At 40.9% G+C, this 10,014-nt stretch overlaps 1 pseudogene; it reads right to left on the reverse strand.

Annotated features, from left to right (window-relative positions):
* Positions 1-389: 389 nt before the first annotated feature.
* LOC118565413 lies at positions 390-9,464 on the reverse strand (annotated as a pseudogene).
* Positions 9,465-10,014: the final 550 nt, after the last annotated feature.

The raw sequence follows: 10,014 nt of genomic DNA on the forward strand, positions 1-10,014 counted from the left end.
GAAAGCCTCATATATTGTGGTTACATGTAAAAAAATATGATAAAATGGGAGTATTATGCACCGTTTAGCAGCACAGTTGTATCTTTAGTAAAGTAGCCTTTTGATATGTTTCATATTCAGAGCAGTAATTGTTTTTGTGGGGCATCCTCATTTCCATTGTACTCTTTTGTAAGATCCATCTCTAAACAGCTATTAGGCTTAGTTTTTTTGTGTCCTGCAACATTACATTTTGATCAGCTGAGCCAAATTTGTCTGATAGCTTTTCTCCAAAGATGATGGTAGCAGCAGCTTCTGAAAATCTCATTACTCTTATGTGAATCTGCAGCAAAAAAAACCCCCCTTAAAATGACGTTTAAGGTTAGCTTTAAAGAAGGCACCGTGTATAACCTCTGGAAATGTTTTTTCCCTTTGCTGTCAGTTACATCTGAAGCTTAATCCGTGTTCATTAATGTCACTGTGGCACGAAACAAAGAAAAATAAAATCTAAAAAATAACCTAGCGATAGGCCAACAACTCCTGATTCAGATACGCTTCTGGACCAATCCTGTTCAACAGTGCAAGGCAGCTTTATATGAACAACAATCAACATAAGTGTGCTCATGATTTTCAATAAAGGTTTTTGATTCAAATGCCTGTCCCTAGCCAAAAAGTAAGATGGGTAAAAATACAATAAAAAAAAAAAATCCCTTTCAATTAGATTCAAGTGGTATCATTTTGATGCATGTGATTGGTTATTTAATGTGACCCTGAGTAGGAAGGTTCGGATCTCCATCGGCCTCAAGGTGACTTCCACACGGAGGGATCCTCAAACGTCTTCAGCAGAGGCTTCTCCTCTGTAAACACAGATGCAGCTTTGTCAAAGAAAAAAAGAAAACAATATCCCATCTTAGAGCATATAAATAAAAATACTAAATGTATAATAAAACCTAGTTTATGCTTTATTAGCACTAAACGCACCAGGTCCCTCCCCAAACAGAAGAAGCGACATAAAACATGTCTTGTTAAAAACGCCCTGCTGTGAAACAAAAATTTATGGCTCATTATATTACAGTTTAATTTGTACCTGGAGGGAGCTGTTCTGCACAGTGCTGCTGATTGTAATGAGGCAGCAATTACCACCATTGTAGAGTTAAAATGTGACAGTCAATTTTTGTGTTCATCCTCTGCTCAATTAGCCCTCTGAGCTGTAGATGACTCTGCAGCTTCCAGGCAACTAATTGATCTGTGACCGGTTAAAAAAAACTGCCAGATGATGCAAATCCCCGAGCATTCAGATGGAGGGTCTGCTGATCTCCATGTCAATGTTTGCCTTTGGGTTGCCAGTTGAATTTGTTTTAAAGCAGGAATTTAGCCCAGTCTTTGAAACAACACTTACAGCTCAAACTGGGCATTATCCCCCCCCCCCCCCAAAAAAAAAAAAAAAAAAAAAAACTTTAGCACTTTTTGGTTATCTCCCTACCCCCCAGAAAAATATAAAAACTTGGTGAATAGCTGATGCACAGCTACACAATGTGGCTTTTCAACACCATAGACAGTTTGCAAGGTGTTCTAATTGCTGGTCAAAAAAAAAAATGCTTTGAAAAAACAATTTGAGAAGGCTTCAGTTAAGACATTTAAAAGTAAAAAATAAAATAACTAGTTTAATCAAATTCTGTCACTCAAACGGTTTTTTTTTTAATTTGTTGTGCATTTCCAAAGTTTTCCCCACCTTGGTTACACATCTTTAATGCCTTTTTGTAGTATACAGTAGCTGTTAGCTCAATTGTCATCATATTCCCAGCCAGGCGTGGCTGTGCTCTACCTTTCTCAGGCGTCCAATCAAAGCGGCTCATCTCTTCCTTCCACTGATTGGCGGAAAGGTTCAGCTCAGAAAAACCCAAAACATCCAGAGTGGAAAACAGTTTCTGTGCAAAAGAAGGAGCAGAAACCAATTGTTAAAATGGATATAAAAAGAAGGTGGTGAAGTGAACAGTATACAGAAAAAAATTAAAAAAATAGAAATTTGGCTTGTACATAAACTGTATATCCAACCGCTTTGCTATGAAGCCCTTAAAAAGTTCTGGTGCGACCCATTTAACTTGAAAAGTCACATAATTAGTGAAATGAAGTCTACCTGTGTGTCACATGATCAGTCTGTATAAAACATGTTTTGTGAAAGGCGCCAGAGGCTGCAGCACCACTAAACAAGAGAGGCATCACACCATGAATACCAAGGAGCTCTCCAAACAAATCTGAGACAAAGTTGTTGAGAAGTACAAGTGTTAAAAAAATACCCCTGAGAGTACCATCTACAGACGGAAAGCACACGGTACCACAACAAACCTGCTAAGGCACTGATCAGAGAGGAAGCACCGAGACCAAAGGAGTCTGGGGTGGAAATTCACCTTGCAGCAGGACACTGACCAGACGCATGCGGCTAAAACAACACTTGATTGGTTTAACACAACACATATGAATGTGTTGGGAGGGTCTAGTCAAAGTCCAGGCCTCAATCCAATTGATAATCTGTGGTTAGACTTGAAGATCGCTGTTGACAAGCGAGAACCATCAAACAAAGGAGCTGGAGCAGTTCTGCCTTGAATGACGGGGAAAAAAAATCCCACGGGCAATATGTGGCAAGCTCACAGAGACTCATCCAAAGTGACGATGTGGGGCAACAAAATATAAGAACAGCCAAGGTGGTTAAATAGTTTTGCAAAAACACAATTTTACTAAACCAGTTAATTGGCCACACCCAAACAGACTTGCATGCAGCTCACCATCTTTAAACTTAAAAGTTGCTAGTAACATATTTCACCAATGCTCCAATTATGGCTTATACATCAAGTATGTCATGACTTTTGAATTTCTGACCTGAAGGTTGACTGTGACGGGCTGAGAGTTCACTTTGCTCTCCCGGCTCTGGAACTGATGCTCCAGCCTCAGCAGGACCGACTCCTCATCCCACTGACTCAGCGTCAGGAGGTGGATAGCAGGGGGCAGGGAAGCCTGGAGACCTGAAAACTAGAATTGGAAAAAAAAAAGAAGAAGAAGTGATCCAAATGTGAACCAATGATTTTGGTTCCAACCTGAACATCTAAGACCTCTTAGCAGTTGCAGTTATCCACCTGCTGGAATTTGCCCACCTGATATTAAGCCAGAATGAATGTAATAAGAAAAAGGGACACCAGAAACAGCAGCTGAGATCTAGTCAGAACAAATAACCCCACCCCATCCCATTCACCTCCAGCGCAGTGTTTTGGCTCAGGCCTCCATCCGTAAACGACAACAGCGGCTGTGATACGACCTCCTGGGCTAGGGGACGATGCGTGTCGGCAGCGACGGCGGGACGCTCAAGAGAGAGGAGGAGGCGACCGCGGACCACCAGCCCGTCTGGGAAGATTTCAGATCGCTCATCGAGAGCTTCGCCAACGCCTCGGTAGTCGTCGTACAGCAGCCGGCGGTGGAGCTGGAGAGTAATGATACGCCATTTCCAATAAGTTAAGATTGTAAAAAAGGTGCACACAAAAAAAAATAACTTGCACACTCAAACCAGTTTCCAAGATGTGCTGCTTGTCACCACTGAACAGATCTGCCCTATTTTTCAAGTCCTAATTGAGATCTGCCAACTTTACCATCCCTGTCAAACTATTGCACCTTGAATTTTCTGCCTTCATAGCTAGCATGTGTAATTCTATCTGCCATTGACTTCCTTGGACATGGCAAGAAATTCAATGACATTGGCATCACAACTCAAAGACATAATATATATATATAATCATTTTATTGAATGATGCAGCAATGACCCACCAACTGTTACGCATTCTCATGCTTTGCTGTGGAGATGCTCAGTCTGCACCGAGTGCTTCAACAACCAAGGCGGTCCGACCAATTTAGCTAACAACTGTCTGACTACAGGGAAGAATTTAGACTGATTAGAACGCTGCACTGTCAGCCCTAGATGGAAAACATGGAAAATCTCCACAGCAAAAGTAATTTAAGCCACCGTTTTGCAGAAGCTCACTATAAATTGTACATGCAATTGTCCTTTTAATGTTTAGACCCATGTAAGGTGTGTCTTTATATACACCTAAATGTGTGATAAAAAATATTGCAACAGGATTTGCTTGAACCCTCTTAAAAGGTGTTTTTAAATAAATAAATTACCGTCAGAGACACCTTACCATGATCTCCAGAGATCCGTTGTATATGCTCCCTCCTCCTTGTGAGCGATCTGTCACTACTGTGAGTTGATCCACGTCATCCTGAACACGGACATAAACTAAACTATAGGAAGGATTGCAGAACATTTATTAAAACACTGACAAACTCATTAGCAAATGAAAAGGACCTTTATAAAGGCACGAGAGTTGATGGGTAGTGGGGTAGTAATTTCCAGCAATGGGCTCTGTCTGCTTCAGCTGCCACGTAGGACGGTAGTCTTTCCTGTTGGAAAGAAAATCCCAAAATTCTGAACCACTATTTTAGTTGTCTCTATTAAAGAAAACAAAAGATATTTATATCTCCTTATCGTACCTTCGCTGCAGGACTTCCCTGCCGTTGGAGTCTGTGTAGAAAATTTCAGCGGTCTTAATGCTGGTGTCCAGACGAGTGATCACCTCCTTCCCTGTCCATCGCTGAGGGATGCAGAGCAAATGTAACGCATTTTAAAAGCAAACAAATACATTCCCGGACCACAAAAAGGACATAAAACACCTACATATTAAACCTACGATTTTTTTTTCTCCTAACCCACAAATGTTTGGGAGTAGACACTCACTTTACTGGCACGGGTCCGACGGTCCACTCCAGCTCCACAGCTTTGCTGTCGGCATAAAGACGGACCACCTGAGACACCCACGGAGCAAACCACTGCCGCACCTCCTGCACCACCGTGTTCTGGGGGTACAATATTACTAAATTACAAGTATACCCTGGATTTGTTGACCGGTTTCATCACTCAACTGTGTGGGAATTTTTATATTTTTTTTTACAATCTTGTTGTAAGGAAATCTCATCTGCAGATGCTGCTCTAAAGAAACTAAATTGATCAGTTATTTTGTCAACGTTAGATACTAGGTCAGAGAGTTAAAATAAAAATTAAAAAAGGTTTTAGATTAACGTCGGTGTGTAGTGACTACTTGTTTATGAAAAAAAAACTTAAAAGTAAACAAACAAAAAATAAATTAAATCAAATAGTCACTTGATGAATGTGGGTTTCCGGTTTTACGCAGTACAAAAAATTCTCAAAAATTCTCAAAATGCAGTTCCGTGAGTTTATTTCAGGTTTCTTCAGGAAAAAATAAACATGGTACAAACTGAAAAACTACTCGCCGCCTCTCCTGCCTTGGTTTCCTGAAAGGACTGGTAGACTGACAGACTGCAGCAATGGAAGACTGGTAAAAAAAAAAAAACATAAGCCCACCCACTTTCCTCCTGAGCTACCTGGAGTCCATGTATTTATACACCAGACACACCCAAAACCCCAAACAAAATCAATTAACTAATTAAACAATTCAATAAGAAATAATTGTATTCTAAAACAACTACTTTCAAACAAAAATGCAACAAATAACCAAATAAATACAAACAAACTAAATAATCTGAGTTCTAAAACAAAAATAGAGAAATAGCTCCTACAGCCGGGTTAAAACTGAGAACACTAACCAGGATGCTGCCCACTCTACCTGAAAGCGCTCCACTTTGGCCTTACTGTTGACCATGAAAGGCGTGGAGGAGTTCGGTCTGAAGATGTAGGCTCCGGAGGTCTGCTGACTCTCGGGGCTGTTGCCGTCGCTGGCGTTGTACCTAAAATATCCAAAAATACACACATGATCTTCGTCATGTGGCGGCATATGGGTGGAAAAAATAAATTTGCTTAAATGTGTTCTCCGTTGTGCTTTGCAAGAAACAAGAAACACCAACAGTAGAAATTCTGCGTCAGCTTTATGGTCTGTTGGTTTCCAGGTTGCTGAGACCGGTCAAGAGGCCCGTGTCAGGGTCAAAGGTCACTTGCAGGAACTGTAGCACATAAACGCATCATTTAAGAACAAATCCCTATTCAGGCTGGATTCCGTTATGGTTATTTCTAAGTGGGATGCAATCAGAGTAGCTCATTTCTTTTCTGAAAAGACATAACTAACATTTTCTCCATAAAAATGTGTACGACAATGACGCATAAACACCTTATTTGGATGACAGTGGGCGCTCCATGTTGAGGTAAAGAAGGAGGTGGCTGATCCTGAAGCAGGGACACAGAATACGTGCTGTAGCCCAGAGGAGGAGCCTGAACCTGGAACACCAGCTCGTTGACGGCAAAGCCTCGATTCCTCCTTACTTCCTGAGTGGCTCCTGACAGAGGAAGCACCTTCCATACATAGAAGGAAGCGGTCGTGAGGTTACACAGTTACGTTTTGCTCAAATTAATACTTTAATGTGGGCGGAGTTACCCGTAATTCCACATCCTCTGCTCCTGTACCCGGTTGAGGCAGATGACCGTTTCATACTGAGCCTGGTTCTGCTGGAGGTTTGACTTCCCGTTAATGGGGAGTTTTTCTTCCCACTGTCGCTCCATGCTTGCTCAGTATGAGGGATTGCTGCAAAGCCATGGACAATGCAGACGACTCTCCTGTGGCTCTACGCTTCCCAAGGAGTGAATGCTGCATGTCGGGACTTTGATGCAATCAACTGGTTCCCTTATATAAGACATTTTGACCAATCTGTATAATATGATTGAATTTGACTTTGTAGAGTGCCTCGAGATGACATGTTTCATGAATTGGCACTATACAAATAAAATTGAATTGAAATGACAAATTTTCTTCCTTTTTTGGTGCAAAAAAAGAGTGGTTTGCATCCAATACTTAATTAAAACAGTTAATGTTTTGTGAATATTTAAAAAAAAAAGACTAAGTATTTAATTTGTGGTTAACGATCTCTATTTAAATTATTAAAATTGAGCAAACCGGAGGTTGTTGATGTTCTTTTTCTGGTCGGTACAATTGCAACTGTGGAGCCTGACCCAGTCGGAGCCTAACCAACCGGAAAGGAACATAAGATTGGAGTTGTTCTGTATTTTGGTGGTAAACGACGACAGCGATGTTTGGAGTAGTGACGGAGAACGTGGAACCGTGCTCATTAATTAACATAAAGCAGCCACTCCGTCGGTCGGACATCGGAATGAATTGAACAAGCACAGAGGAAGTGGAATCCGGGGCTTAGTTACTAATAAATGAGGAACAGAGTGATGCTCCAGTGTGACGGCATCTACAAACCTGACTGTCCACAGAGTTGCCTTGAGCATCAATTACGCTGTAGGCCGTTCCATTGACCGGCAGCCTGACGGGCCAAGTGACAGTCCGTCCCAGAGGGTTGTACACACTGACTGAGAACTAAACAACAGTGGTAAGACAGAAACAGCTTATGAGTAAAAAAAAAAAAATAATCATCAAAAACATTAATAGATGCTTGTTCAGACCATATGAACATCAAGAACGCTTATTGTGGATAAGATGTGGATAATAAACCATTATTATTAGATCCAGGTTTACTTTACATCATGTTATGAGTGTTCGTGTCGGCATGTTCACCTTTTTGCTGGACTCGGTAAGAGGACACACACTGACGTTGAGGTTATCACAGTAAATTCTTTCAGCAGAGGAGCCAGTGAGAGAAGCCAAACTATTACTGACCAAAACCTGCCAAGGACAGAGATAAAACATGCTGCATCCGACAAAAACTGGGTTGTGGGAAAGATTGCATCATAATCCGCCCGAATAATGCCGGTTCTACACAGAACACCAATAATAGCAGGAAGATTTAATGCAGGACTAAATTAGATGACGTTATCTTTTCTGAATACCTGACAGTGTTGCCAGCCTTTGGCCAGCCTCTGGGCGTAGTCGTTTGCAACATGCTGTTTCTCTGTTCCAGACACTGCATCATGGTGCTGAGCCACAGCCATCGCTTTCCCTGCAAACCAGTGGGAAAAAAATACAGCAATCAGAAAGTGGTCTGGAAACTTTAACAAGAGATTTATTAAAAAAAAAAAAAAAAAAAATTGCTGCGGGGACTAGACTGGACACCCTAATTAGAGATCGACCGATACAGGTTTTTTAAGGCCGATACCGATACTGATTATTGGGCCGGCTTCTAACCCTAATGCATAAAAAAGGTGCAGCTAGAAGGCTTAAACTAGTCTTTTATGTTGCAGCTCTTAAAAGAAAACTATATGATGGAACGCTGTTTACTAAAGTGATTCAAACTGCACCATAAACATCTTGTTTATTAATAAAGACAATATTAAGAAACCCAAGTCCATAAATAGCCTATATAGACTGTCAGGAATTAAAAGTGATGGACAAAACTTTTCAATAAGGAAACCAGAGGCAAATATTCAGGCTTTTGTGGATATTACTCATCTGAAATACAAATATAGAGAAACCACAGAGATGTTGGGTAAATGATCAAAGAATGAACAGAAGAAAAGTCAAACCTTTTACATTGTGACTCCTGCAGATTTTAGTTGATTGGATATCTAGGTTCTTCTGGTTACTTACCAAATATACTATAATAAACGTTTAGACATTTTCTTGGACTTTGCGCTACTAAAAATTTGACATTTGAAGAGCCAGTATTGAGAGTAAATGGTAGATCAAGTTCTGGAAAGCCTTTGGAGCAACTAACAGACATTGGAAAGAATCTGTTGGAGGAGAAATGTAATAATAAGCCCCCAACACTATGAAATGATAAACAAACTAGATCTTTAGTAGAAAGAAAGAAAATAATAAATAAAAAAACTCACTCAAAGTCTCGCTGTCACCCTGTCCAAACAGTCCCTCCTGGATATTGGACCACCCAGAACCTCCAGCTGATTACAAGACTGTTGAATATCAAAAACAGACAAATAGAAATGTATCTAACTATATATCTGAACAAGTACTAAGTTGAAAGAATTTCAACACTTCATAAATAAGGAAATGTCTTACATAATAAAGTTCAGTTTTCCATCTTTGGGAATTACCTGCAGGTTGCTGTTGCTGATCCTCTCGTAACGTTTCAGTGCTGGCCGGCTAGTGAAGTATCCCGTCCAGAAGTTATGAGAATTGTCCGCATAGGGAAAGAAATCGTCCGTCTTCAGAGACCTTAACAAAGAAGAGAAACGTGGTTGATTTAACTGTTGTTCATATTTCTAATCGTCAGGCTACACGATCCTGCTCCAACAAAAGCACGTTTCTGAGGCAGCCTTACCAAGTGAGGTTTGCTCGGTGCAGCTCCTGCAGATAGCAGGATGGAGTGGAATAGAGCACGTTGACGTTGCTCCCATTGGCCTGCTGGGCGTTGACGTAGCGGATCAGCTTGTCCAGGTTCTTGTACCACAGGTTGGCGTTCTCGTATTGAAAGTCTGAGCCCATGGTCATAATGATGTGATTGGTCTTGTACACTAAAGCCTTAGAGAAACAAAGAATAAAATGTTTCCAACACATAACCAGAACAAAAATGTAGGAAACATAACAGCAAGTTGAGTTGGGAAAATCCACTGATAATATTAAACAATAGCGAAAAAGTAGAAAGAGTTGAGGAGTTTTGTGACTTTTCTTCCCATAAACCAGCTCTCCTACTCATTGCGGGTTTACTGATCTGAATGCAGCCAAGTGATCTGATGATGCATACTCAAGATCACAGGAGTCCAACTCCAGTCCTCAAGTGCCAGTGTCCTGCTTTTAGATTTGTTTCAGCTTCAACAAGCCCAACTCACATAATTAGGTCATTAGCAGGACTCTGAACCTGAGAGTGTTAGGAGTAAATCAGTCATTTAATCAAGATGTGTTGGACTTGACAGATCCAAAAGATGCAGGGCGGCAGCTCTGGAGGACTGAAATTTGACACCACTGCACCATGGGTTGACAATCTCCAGGCTTTTAGCCCCTTAACAATGGCTCCTAGTAACTTTGGCAATAACATTGAACGAGAAGTGTCTTGATAAAACACATTGATTAAAGTTTTTCATGCAGTGACAATAAGGGCACAAGAAGG

The sequence above is a fragment of the Fundulus heteroclitus genome, chromosome 13, assembly GCF_011125445.2.
Source record: "Fundulus heteroclitus isolate FHET01 chromosome 13, MU-UCD_Fhet_4.1, whole genome shotgun sequence".
Lineage (NCBI taxonomy): Eukaryota > Metazoa > Chordata > Actinopteri > Cyprinodontiformes > Fundulidae > Fundulus > Fundulus heteroclitus.